Raw genomic sequence first — 21,632 nt, 5'->3', positions numbered from 1 at the left:
GTGTAACCCTGGCTGTCCTGGAACTCATTCTGCAGACCAGGTTGGCCTCGATCTCACTCACAGAGATCCACCTGCCTCTGCCTTTCGAGTGCTGGGATTAAAGGAAGGCGCCACCACCACCACTTAAACAGGTGAGGCAGGTGACAGAATGGCAAGAGGACCCTGAGACGATAAAACAGAGTTCAAGCAGGGCGAGCTGAGCGGAGTGTTCTTGTTTGCGTCCTGTTGATGTGATAAACATCACGATCAACATCAGCTAGGGAGCAAAGGCTTTATCTCATTTTACAGTTTGCAGTTGGTCATGAAGGGAGGGCAGGGCAGGCACCTGGAGGCAGGAATTGAAGCAGAGACTGTGGAGGAGCGCTCTTTATTGGTTTGCTCCTCACGGCCTGCTCGGCTGAACTCACACGCTAAAAGGAGCAGTACTGTGGGAAGCCTCAGGGACCCCAAAGTCCAGGGAGGAGAAAACCCAGCCAGGGGTGTAAGTTTTGCTCTACTTAGATGTCAGGAATGAATGAAGAAGCTGCATGGTGTTTTAGAAAGGGGGTTAAAGATTATTTGATTTCTTTTTTTTTTTAGTGATTGTTAAAGTTTTTATTTTTGAAAAAAATAGTAAGATTTGTCTGTTCTAAAAATTCAAAAGGCATCAGGGGAAAAACAATAGGACAGTAAAAAATTCATTCAGTGTTCAGCCACACGATGGGCCAGCAAGCCTCCCGTCGGTTCAAGTGCCTCTCTCTCTACCCGCCTCTCTCTCTCCCTGGCAGCCCCATCACGCTCTGCGCTCTCTCTCTCTTTTTCTCTCTCTCTCCCCCTCTTTCTCTCCCTGGCAGCCCCATCTCTCTTTATAAATCCACGCAAACATTTTACGCAAGTGCTTCAAGCATTCATGCTGATTTGCAGCCTGCTCGCCCCCTGCCCTTTGTAATTTTATGCTCATTGTAAACTTTCCACGCTGGGCATATATTACTTTTATAATCTGGAACATTAAAAAAAGCCAAAGACCACAAGAAATAAAGCAAAACCCACAAACACAGGATGAGGGCGCCCTGGCCAACTAGCAAGGCAGCAAAGAAAGGCTTTGGGGTTTGGCCGACCACAGACTCGGGCGGCGGCGTGAGCTGACGGCATGGAGTGGGCTCTGATTACAATCTGGTCCATGCAAGCAGGCTCCTCTGGGCTCAACCTGAGGCGGCACGATAGCTGCTGTGAGCCCCACCTTGCGGGTCTTAGCACACCCACTCACCGCAGTGTGACGATAAGCTCGCATGTGTCCTGAGCATTCGCTTTGTGCCAGGCAGGGGTCTCAGGGCATTTTATATGTTCATTCATTTAATCTTCCCACTAACCTAGGACATGGATACCCTGACAGTGTCATTTTTATGGGCCAAGCAACTGAAGTCCAGAGGGATGCAGTAACTTACCTGAGGTCACACAGCTTCGCGAGCATCATAAACAATACCAGGAGGAACAATCTCTGTCACCAGGCAACCAACAGCTAAAAGACAAAAACAAACCTCACATTCATTCATTCATTCAACAAACACGAGCTTTGCAAATGCTCATTTATTCAATCATCTAGTCAATTCCTATCAGGCACCAGCTGTGTGCCAGGCCTGGTGTCAGGCACGGGGGGAACAGAACAAGGGAAAGTCCCTGGTACAAGGGAGAGACGGAAGCTCTGAGAAAGAGATGGGTCCTGGACCACACTGAGTGGGGAGGGCAGTCCTCTGCAGATCAGAGCAGGTGGTGGGCTGAACAGAGGTCTGGAAAGGACCAAGAGGTGCAAGGTAGGACATCAAGAAAGGCCACCAGGGAAGGTCTTTGGGATGACAGAGTATGACAGAGTTTGGGGAAAGTGAGTTGAACACACAGAGAGAGGGGGAGTTTTAGGTGCAGGTGGAGTTTGTGATCCCGGCATGGAAAATGACAGGCACTGTGGCCCTGAGGCCGGAGGGAGCCTGGCACAAGCTTGCAAAACACAGGAACAAGAAAGAGGATACTGGGTCTGGGAAAGAGCGAGTGGGAGAACGGCGGTAAGCCTGGAGCAGGCAGAAGAGAGACAGGATCTCCAGGGACAGCTATGACATCGCCCAAGAAGCACTCACTTGAGACCATAGGGCATAAGATCTGATGTCCGCATTTGGAAGACCACTGCGCTGGGGGACAGCACCATCAAGGGATGGAACAGGCTACCTGGGCCCAGGGACCAAGCCGCTGGAGCAGAGTGGATGGTAAGGGGTGCCGGAAGTCAGTATCTGTGACCAAGGCACTGCCTGCCAGATCTGCTGGTGGATAGATGCAGGTAGGAAGTGAAGGGGAAAGACGGGACAACACCATGGTTGGAAATGGATGACCTGGGTGTTATGGGCCTACAGGACTAGATAGGAGGGGCGGCAGACTCAAGAGTGCCATCTGCCTGGAAAGATGACAGGACACCTCCAAGAGGAACCATGAAATCTCAGGCAGAAAGCAGAGTGGGGCAGGGACGGACTAGGGTCAGCAGTGTGCAGGAGATGTTCCCTGCAAACTCAGAATGAAGGAGGTCACCTAGGGAGGGTGTAGCAGGTACTGGAGCACAGGCAGAGCCTGGGAAAGGCAGCAGACAGAGCCTATATGATGACTGTCAGCTAGGAGTCGACACTGGGCGTGTCTGTGAGAGAGTTTCTAGATTGAGCTAGTTGAGGTCGGAAGATGTTCTCTGAATGTAAGAAGCACCATTCCATGGTCCTGGGCCAAATAAAGAGGAGAGAGTGAGCTGAGTATGAGCATTCATTCCTTTGTCTACTGGCCATGGACACTATGTAAGCAGCTAAATGCCTTACACTCCTACCGCCATGACTGCCCACCGTGATGGACTGCGCACCCTCTAACTGTGAGTCAGAATAAACCCTCCCTTCCTTCTATTACTTTTGCCAGAGCAATAAAACTCATAGTTAATACAGACTGGGAGGTTGACATGTCCCAGGAATGTAGATAGGTTCCAGGTGTGTCAGCTTTATCCTTTTGAAAGGGAGGCAGACGACCACGGCCAGGGAGGGAGGCAAACAGGAACCTATGATGTCCTGGAACAAGACCTTTAGACAGGAAAGGGTCTGGTTTCAAAGCCGCCAAGAAGGAAGGGAAGAGGTGGGAAAGAACCATCCCCTTGGATTGTGGAAGCCACTTCCTGGAGGCATGTCCACTATCTCCAGGTCCCAAGCTTCCAGTTCAGTTTCATGAGGGACCCATTTCCCTCTGTGCACAGTCCCAAGAAGCCACTGGCCAGTTGCTAGGTACTCCCTGGTCTAGTCTACCAGACATAGGCTGTCCCAGCCAGACAGGGTGACCATGCATGGGGAGCTTTCTGGGACTCTGTCGCAATATCTCTTCTCCCCCATACTCAATGTGATGGCTCCAGCCAGGAGCTCAGCCTGCCCTGTCTGAGATCACTGAGAGGACCACATATTCAGAGGTGCCATTGGTCTCCAGCAGTGTCCCTTGTCACCAAGCGTGATCAGAAGCAGATCTGAGACCGTCTCTAGCTGCCTTTTCTTCCCCATCCTCCATCTCCTGTCCCGCAGGACCCTCTGGCCTAGCCATCCCTCTTGCTCACGGATCTCTGGTCTTACCATTCCTGATTGACCTCCTTCCTTTCTTTCTAGCTGTGCTGTCTCCCACTGTCTGCTGAGAAGCAATGGGAAGACTCACAAAGCTATAGTGAGAGACGGTGACGGTGACAGTGACAGTGATGACCATAACAACAACCACAGTGGTGTTGACAGAGTCTGCGAGGGTGCTGATGATGGTAATGACCATGACTCTGTAGATGAATGCGGTCCCCTTGCCTCCTTCACCCTGACTGATCAGATGCAACTAGACTCTCTGGCCTTGACCTCAGCGGAGGGACAGCCACAGTGTTGCTTCTTAAGCACTCACTGAATGCATGGTCTGGGCCAGGCTCCTTCTACTCTGACTCCAGCGGTAGGAGACAGATGCTCTTTGTACACATACTTTACAGTTTGCAAAGGTTGAGTTACTAAGAGGAATGAATTGTGGGCCGGAGTTTAGAAATGGAGTGGAAGAGACTCAGGCTCCAAGAATGATGGGTAACAGCAGCATCACCTCTGTCCCCAGAAACAGGGAGCTGAGATTGCACCTTGTCTTAGGTGTGGGCAGGATGGGGCACACCCCTTTGAACTGTGCCTGTGAGGAGCATTTGTGGGTCCCTGGCCTGTGGCACCTGATTTAGCAGCTAGAGAATGAAGAGGGATGGAGGCGTGAGAGGTACCGTGTCTGCGTGTCCCCTGGGGGATGTGGCAGCCTTTGCATTTTTGTGGCATGAAGCGGAAATTTGAGATAATAAAGAAATGGGGGAAAGAGAGACAGAAATAAGAAAGAAAAAGCAAGGAAACAATAAACTGTTAGCATCTCACAGGCGCCAGGCTGGGCGAGGAAACCGCTAATGAGCCCCAGCTTCTAATTCAAACCAGACAGATAAAAGCCACGTGGTCCTGGTCCCAGTGAGCATGGAGTGCATCCCCACCCCCCCCTCAAAGCCCAGGCTGAGGTGCTCTGCCCAGAGAAGAGCAACCTCAGCTGCTGTCTGCCTAGCCCCCCAGCAAGCCTGCTCTGCTCTGGAGATCTATAAAGACATGAACTTCAGCTTACTTTCTCTAAATGCATATTAATTTGTTTAATCAACTTCCTTGTCTTTTGACTATTGGGCCAGGAGTTCACCCTTCCAAGTACTCTGACTTCCTTGTAAAAATTTCAGAAGCAGGAGCCTGGGCAAACTACAGTTGGGAGTCCAGGGTTGGAACCCAGCGTCATCTGCACCCAACAGACAGAGAATTAACCTCTGCGTGCCTGGCTTAGTTTTCTCAATGCTCCCCAACTCATCCCTAGTAATGGTCTGCCTATTAGACTCACAACCAACACACAGCAGCTCGCTCTCTCTCCTCTCTCCTCTCTCTCTCTCTCTCTCTCTCTCTCTCTCTCTCTCTCTCTCTCTGTGTGTGTGTGTGTATGTGTGTGTGTGTTTTGTCTCTCTCTGCCTTTGTATCACCCCCACCTGTGCACCCAATCATGGGTATCAAGGTCAACTCCACGTCTTGGTTGTGGGCATCACACTGCCATGAGCATGGGGGGCAGCCGGATTTCCTCCACATTGAGATCTCATGTCTCTGAATAAATACCCATTTTCATATTCTGAAGCACCTCAATGTTGCTTACCACCTAGGTGCTCACCTGCATTCCCAGATGTTCCTCCTCTACGTCCTTGCTACCGTGGACTCTATCAACCCTGTTCCTGCAGGCACATCCAAAGGAGAGGAAGTCAGCGTGACCCTCCTGTGTTCCCTGTACCTCTAGCCACAGTAGCCCAGACAAGACTCAACCTAGGGAATGACTGGATAGAGAAAATGTAGTATTGTTATAACCATTGTGCTGGTTAACACTGATGTCAACTGGACAGGATCCCCTGGAATTCAGGACTGAATCGAAAGGATAAAATGAACTGAGCATCCGTCCCTCTGATTGCGGATGTGATGTGATCTGCTGCCTGGTGAACCGCACCCTCAAGTCATGAGCCAGAGCAAACCCTTCCTTCTCACACCGCTTTCGCCAGGCATTTTGCCACAGCAATAGGAAAAGGAGCAAATACACGCCCAACGGAATGTTATTCAGCCATAAAAAAGAATGAGATTCCCGCCATTCGAGGCAGCGTGGAGGAGCCTGGCAGATGCTATGAAGTGAAATAAGCCAGGCACGGAAGAATAAAGACCAGTGCTGGCTCATTCCCGTGTGAAAGCTGAAGTTGCTCTCACGGAAGCAGGGAGTGGAGCGTGGTCAGCAGGCCAGGAAGGGGGTGGGGCGAGGAGAATCAGGGAGACAGGCTGGTGAACAGGTTCAGAAACAGCTGGGAGGATTGCTTTCTAGCTACCTATAGCACAGCTGGGCGACCACTGCCCACCACCCACGGGAGTTCACACTAGCTAGAAGACATCGAAAACTCCCAACACAAGTGATAGAGGGTAGCAACGATGGACATACCCGTTTCCCTGTGCGCCCACCCGTATACCAACTAATCCTGACTGCCTACGTGAATATGCACAGGTAGAAGTGTCAATCAAAAAAAATATAAGGACCTGGAAAAATATGTAAATTCGAGTTTAAAACACAAAGTGTGATGGAAGGGACAGAGGAAAGCACTGGTCTCAGAGCCGACTTGTTGCTCTGTGAGAGGTCACAGCCTCCTTCTGAGTGTCTAAGGAGGGTGGACACTGGTGCCTGCCTGCCTACCAGCCTGAAGGCTTGTGACTTTCCTGTCTTCTTATTGGGGACATCCTACTATGACCTCTCCGGGTCTCTGTGGGATGAAATCGTGACCGTCTCTCCAGCATGGAGGGCACTGTTCCTTGCATTTCTGGTCTGCATAATCTATGCATTGCATTGTAAGTAAGAGACGGGAGAACTAAAGGGAAAAGAGACAGAAAGAAGAAAACTGATGTGGAGAAAAGAGCCAGCTTGGGGAATGGGGAGGAGGGGAGGACAATGATGTGTCAAAAAGCAAAAGAAGGAGGAGGGGAAGATGTAGGGTTTAGGGTGGGACAGGAGAATGCAAAGCTAGGAGGGAGGAGCCAAGGCTGACTACTCTCTTCTTCTACCATATAGATTCCAGGGACCAAACTCAGGTCATTGGGCTTGGTGGCAAGCACATGTACCTCCTGAGCCATCTCCTGACCCTTCCCCAGGCTCACTCTGGATCACGGAGGAAGAATCTGAGAGTCAGAGGGAGCCCAGCCACAGGCCCGGGCTCATGACTCGTGACTATGGCGGGTGTGTGTGTGTGTGTGTGTGTGTGTGTGTGTGTGTGTGTGTGCACTCTCTCAGAAGTCATCCACCCATCCCCCTCCCACAGCCCATCCAGAGTGCTGGCATTCATTCCCCCTTCCCTCCATACTGACCTGTGTTTGAATGCCAATGGTTCTAGAAGGTCACCAGTGGCTGGCAGCTCCAGGACCAAGTTGTCCAGGGAACAGTGAAAGTTCACAGATCCAAGGGCAATCAGGCCTCGGGTCATCAAGTGACAAAGCAGACACGAACAGGGAGGCATAGGATAAACAAGGGGGAAAGTTTGCTCTCTATAACAGGTGGTATTTGAGGATGCCTGGGTCTGAGCAGAGGTATAGAAAGTATCCATGCAGGTCATGAAGGCTTCTTAAGCCCTGGAGCAAAGGAAAACCATGGCATGGTCCACTCCACCAAACCCCTCTGTCATGGGACCTGCGCAGGCCACTGACTAGTCTTGGGGCTCGCACGGAGGTAGCTTGAGGTTGATTAGTTGGGATCAGGTCAGAGGCACTGCAGACTGGTCAGGAAGATCTACGTGAGGGCAGGTCACTCAGTCAGGATCGTATCTAGCCTACTTGACAGGTGCCTTGTCCTCTCTTTTCTCTGGGGAAGAACGAATGCAGTAACATATAGGATATTATTTATAATTTTCAATGTGTTCTTTCTGAGATGGGAGCCTCACATAATCTAAGCTGATGACTTTTAATTCTGGATCCTTCTTGCTCCATCTCCCCAAAGCCGAGATTGCAGGCATGTACCACCACGCCTGGCTTTTAATGTGTTTTTTTTTCCTAACCACATAACCTATCCTGCTACATTGCACACTCCTGTGGTCTTTGTTTCAAGATCACACAATCATCATCATTATCTAATTCCAGAATATTTCATCACCCTGAAATTTTTATTCCTCCCTTATCTCAGCCTCTAGTGACTAATAACATCCTTTTTGTCTCTATGGTTTTGTATATCCTGGGCATATACTGGAGTCGTGTGGTGTATGATCTTTTGTATCTAAGTCTTTTCACTTAGCAATGTTTCATGTGTGAGTACTCCATTCCTTTCATGGCTGTATGATATTCGTGTGCTTACATCACAGTTTTCTCACTCCTTCATGTAGGATGATCTTGAGGGCACTTAAGTTCTAGACCCAATACTCAAGTGTTCTCTAGAGCCAGAGCAGAACAGGCAAAGGAATTCTGTTTAGAAAGAGGAGATGTACGTAGCTTAAGGAGCTCATGGCCAATCCTACCCCTCCTGAATTCTGAACATTGAGAATGATTGCTACCTATAGTCCAAGTACTCTACCATTTTCAACCCAAACCACAGTTACCATGGCCCCAGCAGAACTCATGGGAGTGGGTCAGTAGGCACAGTGTGAGTGGTCAACCAACAGTTGGGTAGAACGAATAGATGGAGGGAGGGAGGGTTGCAAGTGAGTGAGCAGATCAAAGGAATGAAGAGCAGAGAAGGCAGATGGATAGAGAGGGATGTGTAGCCTAAGGGTTGGTAGCTAGGTGGCAGTGGCTGTGTGGATGACTAGATGCCTGACTGGGAAGATGAATGGGTAGCTGAATGGATGGGTAAAAATATGGGTGAGTGGGCGGGCAGATGGATTGGTGACGCACGTGTGATTGGAAAATTAGGAAGGTAAATGGGTAAATTATTGGGAAGGCAGATGATTAATATGACAGATATATGGACAGATGGATGGATGGATGAATGGATGGGTGGATGGATGGATGGATGATGGAAGACTGGAAAGATGGATGGATAACTGAATGATTAAATGGTGGATGGATGGATGGATAGATGTGAAGATGAGTGGAAAATGAATGGGTAGATGAATGGGTAGATGAATGGGTGTCTGGATAAAATGGGTGGATGACTGGGTGGGTAAGCAAACATATGGACGGCTGAACTGATGAGTCAATTAGAGGATGGGGTTTGTGCTACATCCTTGCCAAGCTCCACTGCACATATGGGAGAGATGAACTGAGGGACAGAGAATCCCAGCACAAGGCACAGAGCCAAGGGGTCCGTTACTCAGGTGGTGACTCTTAAATAGTGGGAGGAAGTAATCTTTAATCCTTGGATTTCAGATTGAAAGGACCTCACTGCACTCAGCTCTGGAGTTTAGTCCAGTACTTAGCAGCTTAATCTCACTGTTGACTGAAGGAATGGCTTCACGGAGTGAGGAGTTTGTTTCCCACCCAGTGTGTGAACTAAGAACATGACACTCATTTTGTAAATGAGGGAAGTTGCCCAGCATGCCTAGGGGCAGAGTGTGGAATCTCTGGAGCCTGGAAGCCCCACACTCTTCCCCACCCCTAGAAGACTTCCTGGTTCTGTCAATCGGATGTGGAATTTCCAGCCCTTGGATTTCATGTTCTCTTCTCTAGGACAAGGAGGTGCCTGAACCTACCACATGTCTATTTGAGGGTGGAGAGTGTGTGTGTGTGTGTGTGTGAGAGAGAGAGAGACAGAGACAGAGAGAGACAGAGACACAAAGAGAAACAGAGAGAGACAGACAAACAGGCAGAGACAGAGACAGGGGAGAGAGACAAAGAGACTATTGTGGGCCATTTTATAAATAAAGCTTTATTGGCACATGGCCAGGTTTAGTCATGAATGTCAATGGTAGCTGTTTTAGGCTATAGTTCCAGAACAGAAGAGTTGCCTCAGAGACTGAAGGCCTACAAAACCCCAGACTTACTGTCTAGCTCTTTGTGGAAAAATAGGGCTGATTTCCACTATGGAGAACTTTTCCCCAGATCCAGATGGGTGCCTCCTTCTACTCTTTAGGAATCATTCCCAAGCCTCCACAAAGATCTGATTATTATAGATCTGAGTGAGGCCTGAGCATCATCTTGCATGTTTATGACTTTGTGTGTGTGTTCGTGTGTACACATGTATGGGATGCACATATACATGAATGCGAGCATATGAGGTCAGAGATTAACGTTGAGCGTCTTCCTCGATCACACAGCACCGTATTATGTGATGCAGTGTTTCTCACTGAGCCCAGAGCTCACCGATTCAGTTAGCCTAGCTGGCCACTGAGCCACAGGGAGGCTCATGTCGCTGCCTCTCCAGAGCTGGGATTCCAAGCATGCACCACAGCTCTCAGCTTTGCATGTGGGTCTTAGGGATCTGAACTCAAGTCTCCACACCTGTGCTGAGAACACACTTTCTTAGCTAGCATTTCTTTTGCTGTGGTAAAACACAATGACTGAAAGCAAGCTGGAAAAGAAGGGTTTATCTCACTCATGCTTCCACGTCACAGTCCGTTGCTGAAGGAAATGTGGGAGGGAACTCAAGGCAGGAACCCGGAAGCAGGAACTAAAGCAGAGACCATGGACAACGCTGCTTACTGGCTTGCTCCTCATGGTTGTTTAGCTTGCTTTCTTATAAAGCCCAGGACCACCTGCCGAGGGGCAGAACCACCCACCATGGGCTGGGTCCCCCACATCAATCATCAATCAAGAAAATGTCTCCATAGAGTTGCATATGAGACATTTTCTCAATTGAGGTTCCCTCTACTCAGATGACGCTAGCCTGTGACAAATGAAACAAGACTTGTCAGCACAAACACTACCAACTATAGGCCATCTCCCCAACTCTAGAATCTACATTCTATTTTGTCTTTTGAGACAGGTCTCACTTTGTAGCGCAGGCTGGCCTGGAACTCAGAGAGATCTGCCCGTCTCTGCCTTCTGTGTTCTGAGATTAAAGGTGTGTGCCGCCACATCTGGCCCATGAAGATTAATAAAGAATCTTTTTTTTGAAGGTGTAATGACTGTTCTTGATTGTCAATTTGACTATATCTGGGACTAACTAAAACCCAAAAATGGAGGGCACACCTGTGAGAGATTTCTGCTTAATTTCAAATGGGAAGATCTACGAATTCATATCTTTAAGGTAGGAAGACACACATTTAATCCAGATCTAATCTGGCTCATGTCTTTTGCTGGAAGCCAATATAAGAATATGGAAGAAGGAAGCTTTTGCTTTTAGCCTGGTTGCCCTCACCTTTAGGCTAGCAAATCCATTCCTCCATCAGCATTAGGGAGGGCCTACTTTTTTGGGATTCCGGTATATACTGAAGACCAGTTGAAACATCCAGCCTTGCTTGTGGATCGAGTAACTACTAGATTCTTGGACTTTCCAGTCACAGCAAGCTGTTGTTGGATTAGCTGGACCACAGCCTGTAAGTCATTCTAATAAATCCATATGTGTGAGGGGGGGGAGTAAATTCTGTTTCTCCAGAGAACCCTAACTAATACAGAAGGGTTCTTGGTGGTCCTAAGGCAGGATGCTCTGGTCTAGACTTTGAAACCTCCCAGACAGAGCAGGGATGGGATTCTGGCTCCACATCTGGGGCTCACATGTAGGCAGGTTGCTTAGCCACTCTGACCTGAAGTGTCTTTATCCACGTGGGAACAGCAATGCCTGCCAAGGGGCAGCTTAAATGAGATGATCTCTATGAGGTGTCCTCTGGGACCTGGCATAGACAGGTGCTCCTGATGGACAGTTCTGTCCTTACTGCTTCTGGACATGTTCTCAGTTCTCCAAATCTCCCTAACCCCCGCCCTGCCGGTCCTCAGCTCACTTCACCCCTGCGGGAAACCCAGCCTCCCATCTTTGATGACAGCCTGGTCCCCAGGAAGGAGAAGAGTACAGCTGAGAAGCCTGGAGCCCTCAGTCACTTCGTCCTGCTTTACAAATTTACTCTCAAAATATTTGCTTTCCGAGGCCACTATTTGCCCAGGGCTGACGTCAGAGGGGGACAATCAACTCCCCCACTAGTGCTTTCAAAGAGCAAGGTCAGCCTCACCCTGTCCCCTCCACAGTCCCATTCCCTGGCTCCTCAGCCTAGTCTTCTGACCTAACCACATGCCAGCCGGAGGGTGACTTAGCAGAACAAGTTGGCAGGAGACCAAAAGAAAGGCAGGGTTTGGTTCCAGCCTGTGGCTGACCAGCCAGCCAGCCCCGGGTCATCTGGTCTTCTTCCTGAGCCTCAGTGGCCCCTCTCTGCCCTAGACAGCATCTTCCCTAAGCTCTGAAGCCCCTCACCCTGCCAGGTACCACAGTTCCATGCCTTTAGGATGCCCAGTGTCCCCAGGCTGGGGGACACCGGAAGTTCCCTGGCTCCCATTCTGTCCTTACCTCTCCACCGCTCTGCTAGCCCACAGCTGTGAAGACGGCACTGCCTTTCGCCCATTAAGGCAGAAGGTCAAGCTGCCCACCTCAAGCTGCCCACCTTACCACATAGTCTGTTACCCTGCACCCCTGGGGGAGCCCTTCGGGGAGTCAGAACCACAGTCAAGCTTCCCCACACAGGCCAGAGCTCAGTCAAGCTGCAGAACAGCCACCTGTCCCCCATGCCTGGCTGTGTTTCACACAAATTCAAAGGCAGAGAGACCTGTGAGGGCAATCCAGGAAGCCCTGACCTTATGGACTTGTGCGGCTATATCAAGGACGCAGGAAAGCAGTTGGGCAGCGATCCCATGCCTCCAAAGGACTCAGTAAGGGACACTCTGAAGTTCTTGGTGGAGAAGCTGGAGACGTGTCCCTCTAGCACACAGCAGTGGAGGCCAGGGGCTTGGACGCCGAAGGCTTAGAGCTTAGAATCCAAGCAGACCACTCTGTAGCTGCAGAACCGATAGAAAGCCAACAGCCACACAAAACCTCAGTTTCCCCAACTGTGTGATAGAGTTGCTGTGGCAAGGTTCAGAGACAACCCCTCTGTCTGAAATAGTTTTAAGGACCTGGGGAACCCTTCACAAATGTTAGCCCCTATGCCAGAAAAGGATCAGACACACTAACTACAGCAGAGGGAACCCCTGAGCTCAAGCACAGCATCTCTTACCACAGGCCCACAGGGTAGACTTCACTGTTTCCATTCTACAGAGGTACAGAGATTCCAAGAGGTAAAGTATTTGCCCCAGTTCCCTGCAAGTCAGCACACTGAACTCCAGGTCTTCTTTTACTCCTGGCCAAGTCTCTGATACATCCTCTCTCTGGTTCAGCTGGTACTGGCTCCATATGGCTCCTGTCATCCAGGTACTATTTCAGAACCTCTGAATCACTTAGACATCATCAGGCACACGGACCCACTGGGCGAGCTCAGCAAGAACTGTGGGTAGAGAGCGCCACCCAATGGTCACTGCAGCAGCGAGCGGTGCATTGACTTCTCAGTGGTCACTGGTCCCTGACACACGCGTGTGTATATATACTAAATAATTCCATCATTTCAACCTGTAAGGAAATTGAGCCATCATTTAAAAGAACATTCTAGAAACACAGGGGATATTCGTGAAACCAGAGGCTTGTAGAAGGTGACAGCAGGGTGGAACCAATTAGAGCTCAGATCATCCCCCTTCCTTGCGGTCCCAGCAGGAAGCTCAGGACTGGTTTACCACCCGCACCTGCCTGTTTCCATTTGTTCCCCTGCTCTTAAGAGATGTAGTAGGCAGAGTAGGAGGGGCCGAGGAGCGAGAGGGACAGCAATAGGCACTTGGACTCCTGATGCTGTGAGACCCAATCTTGCTCTTCGCTTGGACTCCTTGTCCTGTGGTAGCACCTTCTCTGCAGCCATCAACAGGAGGTCGTCTTGTCCTGTGGTAGCACCTTCTCTGCGGCCATCAATAGGAGGTCGTCTTGTCCTGTGGCAGCACCTTCTCTGCGGCCATCAACAGGAGGTCATCCTGTCCTGTGGTAGCACCTTCTCTGCGGCCATCAACAGGAAGTTGTCTAGGTTCTCTGCTTTCTGTGGATTCATGATCTGCTTTGGGGGTCCATCATCTACTTTACACCCAGCACCCCTCCCCCAACTCAGCCATTACTCTTTCTCCAGAGCCAGGTTATGGTTAACTCTGCCTCACCAGGTCCTGTTTTCAGATGCCACACTGCTGCCAGGACCACTATCTTAACCCCTCCACCACCATACTCTGCTCTGGAACACACACACACACACACACACACACACACACACACACAAAATGTGGAGTCAAAACTGCTCAGCAAAGACAAACCCAGATCACCCTGCCCTGGTTTCCCCACCCCACGTCCTCCACCCATCATTCCCTCTACCTTCCTTCACTCCTTCCCCGGTCCCAGTCATCCCTGATGACAGGCTCCCTGCTGCAGATCCACCCTTCAAGACAGCTCTTGCTACTGTATCTGACACACTTCCTGGCCAGTGGACCTGGGAGATGGGACAGTAATGGCTACAGCCTGCTTACCTGGGCTTTGCAAGTTATTTGCTGGGTGTGTATGTATTAAAGTCTTAGTCCAGTGTAGATGCTCCATAAATAGCCATGACCATTTGCTACTATTCCCCCACAGGACGGAAAGTGACCAGAGCAAGAGTAGCAGCCTGGGATCTGGCCTGCAGATGTTTGACAGATCTTTTTAAATGGATGGGTTGATGGGTGAGTAGATGCAGGGAAAGGGTTGATGGATGGATTGGGATAGATGGATGAATTATGGAAGGACAGACTTGTGGGTAGGATAGAATATGGTATAGATGGGTGGGTGGGAACATGGGTGGGGGAGGATAGATGATTAGGACGGATAGATAGGTTACTAGACAGATTAATAGATTTACAAGCAGGTAAATGAATGGGTGCCTAGAAGGGCAAATGGCAGGATGGGATGGGACAGATGGATGCATAAGAGGACACATGAACAGAGGGATGGACAGGTAGATGGATGGACAGGTAGATGGGATAGATGAAATTATCTATGACTGGGAGGAGGTAGATGGATAGATGGACAAATGAGTAGGTGTGTGGGTGGGATGGATGCATAGATGGATGAATGAATCGGATGGATAGAATTCTTGGATGGATGGATGGATGGATGGATGGATGGATGGAATGATGGTTGAATAGATTCAGGGAAGGATGCTTTGTTGGTTTGATGAGTGGATAGACAGATGAACTGAAGTGGTAGGAGAACAGGAAGATGAATGGGTGCATGGATGTATGGAAGGATGCCTGGCTAGCTGGCTTGAAGAATCAATGAATGAGTTGAGGCATGAAAGGATGGATGGATGGATGGATGGACGGATGGATGGACAGATGGATGGATGGATGAATAGATGGATGCATGGTTGGAAGGAAGGAAGGATGGATGGTTGGAAGAATGAACAGTTGGATGGATTGATAATGTGGCTAAACAAGAAAGAATGAACAGCAAGAGCCAATGTTTATTCACTAATTAGGCAGAAACATTTGGAGGACTTGACACAAATAATGTCCTCTAACCACAATGATGGAGCTGTTTCTATTGATGGTGAAGAAGGTATTCGAAGTGGTTTCTGTCTTCAGTAAACCCCACACACTTCTGCTCCACATGTCTTCCTGATGTGGGTAGTAGCTTTGAGCAGCACTGGGGAAAGCAACAACCAGCTTGTATGCAGAGCCTACCCAGGTTACTGGGTGCCTCATACTCACCTCAGGTCATACCCACAAGCAAGGCTGTTGCCTATCAGCCAATTAGGAAAATGAAGAAAGAAAGGCTCAGCAAGTGTGGAGAAGGCAGGTATGTCAGGACCCTGCTTCCCCCAGGGGGCATCCTACCTCCTGGATGCTGGAGGTATCCTGCGGAGAGCAGCGGCCTGGGCAGGCACACAGCAGCGGGGAGAAGAGTAGACACTTATAGGTGTTCGATGGTTAGTGTGAGTCCTAGGTAATCAGGGGTTGTAACCATTTTCACTTTGCTTGATAGGGTAGTGCTGTGCTGGTTACCACCTGCTAACACCTTATTAAAATTACCACCGGAGCCGCACCGCAACTGGCAAGCCCAATGTGGCCACAAGGTGGCACCCTTGGCTGAGAAATCGAGTTTGGCTGGGACTGACTGCCCTGAAGGGCGGCTGCTCTAAAGCTATCAGCTGGTCGGGCACCTGTGCACATAGTTTGTGTTTCAGAAGATCAGTTTCAAGACTCTCCAGCTAAAACACAGGGTCTGTCCATTCCAATCAGATGTCACTCACACTCAGATGAGATCATAGCTTCAAAGTGGATTCACCGGAGTCCCCACAGCCTCCTGAGAGCAGGGCATGCTGAGCATAGCCCCAGCAGAGATTTTCCTTTCCTTTCCTTCCCCCCTCCTCTCCTCCCCTCCCTCCCTTCCTTCTGGCAGGCTCTCTTGTAGCCAAGGCCGACTTTGAACTCACTAAGTAGCTGAAGATGACCTTGAACTTCTGATGCTCCTGCTTCTACTTTCCTAGCTGGGGTTACAGGTGTGGATCACCTGTGGTGCTGAGGATAAAACCCAGAGATTTGTGCATGCTGGACTAGCACTCTGCCATCGGAGCTCGGCTGAAGAGCTAGACAAGTGATTCTCAACCTGTGGGCCGCGGATAAAATAATTACTTTATGATTTATAAGAGAAGTAAATTGCAGTTATGAAGTAGCAATGAGATAATTTTATGACCGGGGGTCACCACACCATGAGGAACTATATTAAAAGCTTGCAGTGTTAGGAAGGTTGAGAACCATTGTTCTAGAACATTCTAAATTTCATGGACTACTACCAACAAGACAGATGTCTAGTCAGAAGGTTTCTTCTGCAGCTAACACAGACTACCTCCAAATGGGGAATTATTTCCAGCACGGGTCTGTCCTGCTCCTCGACAAACCTGTTGTTAGCTCCAGGGAAGAGGGAAAAGGCCAAAGTCCTGGGCCTTTCGGAGAGCAGGCTGCCCACATAGTGACCGTGAGGGTGCCGGGTGGAAATAGCCAGCATATGAGAATACTGGGGGCATACATACACCAATGGCAGAGAGCTTGCCTTGTAGGTACGAGGCCCTGTGTTCTATCCCCAGGACTAAAAACAAATGTGTGTGTGTGTGTGTGTGTGTGTGTGTGTGTGTGTGTGTGTGTGTTTGCTAGCTGTGCATGGTGGCTCATGGGATGGTCTCAGTAACTTGGGAACTTCTGGGGCACCCAGTGGAGAGGCCGGTATGCCTTGGGTTTAGAGGCCTTGGGGAGAGATTAAGGCATTGAAGGGCCAGCTATAAGCATGGCTAGCATGTGGTTCAGTTTTCTGAACCTCCGATGAGGACATGTATACGATGGCGCTGCCTATGCTGTATGGCTGTGAGCAGCAGGAAAAGAGTAGGAGGCATCAAGCATAGGCCCTTCCCTTGCTTCCCTATCTGCTATACTCCTCCTGCCACACCCAGGACCACACAGCCAACGGGTGGTAGAGTAGCCTCAATCCCGCATGGCCAGCCTGACCCTTTAAAGCCTGTCTTGAAAAGAGCAAGAAGTTGGTAGGAATTGGCAGTAGGAGCCTGGGTTCCACCCCCTCCCACCCACTGGTGTCTTGATGTGTTCCACCCTGGTGGGTTTAAAGGAACACTACCCCTTTCTGCAGTCATGCACCGAATTGAAGTAGTCCGTTTCCTTTTTGCTGATGTGATATTTGAAGTTGATTTTATCCCCTCCACAAATCTTACCTGAGCCCACAGTCATGGGGAGTTAGGCACACAGAATATGAAGAAGGCTGGGACCTGTGTCTCCACAGCTCTAGGGAGAGAAAAGCAAGTAAAAACCCAAAGGCACCAGCGTAGGGTGTCAGCACCAGAAATGGGAGTCTCGCACCAGTGAGAACGCCTGGTGGGCACTGCTAGAGGATGTAACCGTAGACCTGCACCTTCGAGGCAGAGAGCTGGCAGGAAAGAAGGAACAGGAGACAGGGGTGGCGGTGAACCACTGTCATCTCAGCTCTTGGGAGAATAAGGCAGGAGGACTGCAAATAATTCAAGGTCAGTCTGAATAACTCAGCAAGTCCCTGTCTCAAACTAAACTTTAAAAGTTTGGAATGGATGCTGGGTTATGGATGTTGCTCGGTGGGAGAATACTAGCCTGATATGTGTACGGGAAATCCCTGGGCTCAACTCCTGGTAATTCAGGGAGAAAGAAGAAGGGGGGAGAGAAGGAAAAGGAGGAGGGAGAAAATAAGGCTGAGGAAGAAAAGGTAGAAGGAGGGGAAATAGAGGGAGTGGGAGTAGAGGTGATGATGACAGTGGTGGGGGAGGTGATGGAGAAGGTGGTGGAGGAGGAGATGGAAGAGGAGCCTTTTAGGCTGAGGCTAGGCAAGAAAGAACAGCGATCCCTGCAGGACCTAAAGCAAGACTCGGGTTCAAGCTAGACAAACCCAATGTTCTCCCAGAAACACTTGACCTGTGTGAGATTGCTAACCCTCCACCCCAGTAGGTAAAAATCTGGGCCAGAGAAGTTGGCATGTGATCAACCACTGTTTACCCACACTTCCAAACAAGACTCAAGTCAGTGACATCAAAGAAGCGACTCGGAGTCTGGTAGACTCGCACTTTAAGCTGCTGTGAATAGGAAGTCATCCTGCACTGGGGAGCCAAACCTGGAACGGAAGCCTAGTATCACACTATGTGTCCCAAGATTCGCCAGAAGCAAAGCTGGGAGGCCCACCGAAGACAGACGTTTAGTCCAGCCAAGCCTGCTTAATCTTGGCTGGTTTCATACAGAATTGTAATCGCTGCCAGGGAGAGGAGCCAGGCACCATGCCCTTTGAAGCCTCTGGGGCTGGGGCTCCTCTGGTGGAGAGGTCTCCGCAGCTGCCTTTGTGCCTGCTTGGATGCTCCCCTGAAGGTCATTAGCACCAAGGTCTGAGTCTCTGGGAGGCCAGGGATGGTTGCTGGTTACTGGATGATATTTCTTCTCGGGGTCCTCTGGGAGCCTAAATCACTTAGAAGTCGGGAAGTCTGCATTGCCCAACCATTGATGTCAGCTGCTCCCAGTAGCCCTTGCTCAGCAGGCGTATCCCCACTTTAACAAGCAGTCTCTGCTCTTCTAGAAAAGACGGTGGTGGATTTGAAGGGGACCTGGGTCTTTGGCCAATATATTTGAGAGTCGCTGAGTAGCTCCAACAGCATCCTTATGAATTTAAGGTTCAAGTTGTGCCTGCAGGCAGGTGACAGCCACAAGCTCTAAGTGGCACCTTGGCCACTGAGCTGCCCATCCTGATGCCCACCTTCTCTGTTCATGACCTCTCAATGCTGACCACAAGCCCCCATCTCACCACCTAGCTGAGGCTGGCTTCCAGTTCCCCATCTGCATGCCTCCATCTCCTAAGGGCAGGGATTAAGTGTGTATGCCGCCACTCCTGGCTTTCTCCGTTTACTTTCTCCACCACCCTGCCCTCTACCCCGGTCCAAGCAATAGTACTATCAAGCCAAGATTGTTACTAGTCTCCGAGGAGTTCCTAACTGCCAGCAAGCCGGAATTCTCCTGTGTTGGTTGGTGTTGATTATCAGCCTGATAGACGCTAGTATCACCTGGGAAGTAGGCCTCTGCATAGGCCTGTGTGTTTAGGGGTATCTTGATTGTGTAAGTTATGTGAGAAGACCTGCCCTGTGGTAGATGGCCCGGGGTTCTAGCTGTGATCCTGGACTGTATAAACAGGGAAAACACTTTGAGCAGCAGCAGGCTTCATGGCTCTCTGCGTCCTGGCTACAGATGTGAGGGACCAGCTTTAAGCTTGTGCAGCCTTGTTATGGGAGCCTCCCTCCATAGAGAGAGTGGCTACGGAAAGGGAGGCTTGGTCCCCAGGGAGGAAGAGATGGAACTGAGGTCTTCAGGCTGTGCATTGAACCCTTGCTGAATACCACACTGCGGTAGCTATTCTAACTTCCACAGTGACCAGAGGTGGACATTTGCCTCAGGTAACAGAGGGAATCTGTAGATGTCTTGGAGGCAAAGCGACCAGTGGAGGAGAGAAGAGGGTTGATAGGCAAGGCCAAGTCCAACCTGGATTGACCCCCACCTTACAGAAGCTTCTAAACTTATCACCAATTTTCTCATCTTTAAAATGACAGAAAACCCTAAACTGCTGGGTAGAGTGGCTTATGTCTGTAAGCCCAGCACTCAGGACGCTGAGGCAGGAGGATGGGCACAAGTTTAAGCCTAGAGTAGCTACCTAGTAAGACCGCCATGGACTAGGTGTCTCCTGAACACTTTCTAGCAAATGGGCAGTGAGTGCCGAGTCTGTCATAGAAAAGGGGTCTTAGATTCAAACAAACTCTCAAACTGTATCTGTGTCTGCTGGAGAGAAGCCCACCCCCACCCCTGGGAAGAGACAGCGACTAAAGCCATCTCAGAGGCTGGGGAAGAGCAGGTAGGGGTTGTGCAGGATCCTGTAGGGCTCTGAAGCCATCATACGTGGTTCTAACCTGGATGCCCCCCAGGACGCGTGTTCAGCACTCACTCAACATTGGCTAAGGTTTTTGTTTTGGTTTTGGCAGGGTCTCGTGTACCTTTGGCCAAATCCTGATCCTCCTAATCTGTCTCTTAACTGCTTGGATTGCAGGTGTGTAATACCATGTTAACTCTAAAATACTCTCTCTCTCTCTCTCTCTCTCTCTCTCTCTCTCTCTGTGTGTGTGTGTGTGTGTGTGTGTGTGTGTGTGTGTCGCATGTGTGCCGTCGAGGTCAGGCAACAGATTTTTGGCATCAGCTCTCTTCTTCCACCATGGGACCCAGGGATCATATCCAGGCCAGCAAGCTTACCCAGCAAGCACTTTTACCTGCTGAGCCATCTTGCCAGCCCCGAACTTCTAATAACAGGCCAGCTTCAGACATGTGAGGTCACAGACACCGCTGAAATGAAAGTGGAGCCCCCGAGACCTGCCCTCTCTCATTGGCCATGGGATAGCACAGCAGCTGGCACACAGCAGGGGCTCCATTAATATTAGCGGAATGAATGTACAGTTAGTACAATTAGCGGAAGATGACCGGCAGAAGGGGTTGTGTAGATCGGGTGATTACAAGGCATGAGCTGGACAGAAAACTGTATAAGATGGAAAGGTGTGATATACTTCAGAGAGATGCGTTCCTGATCTCAAGCATGTGCTCTTCTCCAGACTGCTCCTGGTGTGCAGATAGCACGGTGAACAGAGGAGACAAGGTCCCTGCTCTCAAGGGACTGGTGTTTCCACATGGGGAAGTGGATCATAAATAGATATAATCACACAGTGTGACATAAGAGGTTCTGGGAAGAAAAACAAAGCGAGCCAGGGAATACAGCTCAGCTGGTGTCGGAGCATGAGGATCTGAGTTTGGATCCCCACAGCCCATGTATAAAGACAGCTGTGGTGCGTGCTTGCTATCCTAGTGCTGAAAGTGGGGGGACAGGAAGACCCCTGGTGCTTACTGGCCAGATAGTCTAGACAAACTGGCAAGTTTCAAGTTCAGCAAGAGACCCTGTTTAAAAAAATAAAGTGGAGAGAAATTGAGAAAGACACCCAGTGCTGACTTCTGACCTAACACACACACACACACACACACACACACACGGGGGGGGGGGGGAGAAGGAAAAGATAATAAAACGGGACGGGAAAACGGGTTAAATAGATGATGGTGGGGCCATGGAGATGCTATTACAGATAGTTAAAAGCCTCTAAGAAAATAGTATTCCAGCCTGGTGTGGTGGCACCTACCCATAATCCAAGGAGTTGGGAGGCTGAGGCTAGGGCATTCAGAGTCCTAGCCCTGCCAGGGAGACAAAATGAGATCCTAGCTTAGAAAAAAAAAAGATAACACTGGGGCTGGGGGTGTAGCTCAGTGGTGGAGCGCTTGTCTGGCATGTGCGAAGCCCTGGGCTCAAGCCCTGACACCCCAAAATAAAAAATGATGGCATTTGAGCAGAGACATAAAGGAAGCCATGCGGATATCTGAGGCAGGAGATTTCCTCCCCATTCGAACAGTTGAAAGGAGCGCAAAGGCATTTCATCCGGTACCCGGGCCTCA

General features: G+C 49.9%; 1 long non-coding RNA gene across 1 annotated transcript; it reads right to left on the bottom strand.

Moving 5' to 3' along the window:
• Nucleotides 1–1,430: 1,430 nt before the first annotated feature.
• On the bottom strand, nucleotides 1,431–12,882 carry LOC142834038 (uncharacterized). Its single transcript, XR_012907490.1, has 3 exons — nucleotides 12,704–12,882; nucleotides 5,230–5,290; nucleotides 1,431–1,498 (listed from the first exon to the last, which is right to left on the bottom strand). It is a non-coding gene; the product is annotated as an uncharacterized LOC142834038 (long non-coding RNA).
• Nucleotides 12,883–21,632: the final 8,750 nt, after the last annotated feature.

The sequence above is a fragment of the Microtus pennsylvanicus genome, chromosome 13 (genome assembly GCF_037038515.1).
Source record: "Microtus pennsylvanicus isolate mMicPen1 chromosome 13, mMicPen1.hap1, whole genome shotgun sequence".
Lineage (NCBI taxonomy): Eukaryota > Metazoa > Chordata > Mammalia > Rodentia > Cricetidae > Microtus > Microtus pennsylvanicus.
Note: the sequence above shows the minus strand (reverse complement) of the source record. Positions and strands in the feature narration are given on the sequence as shown.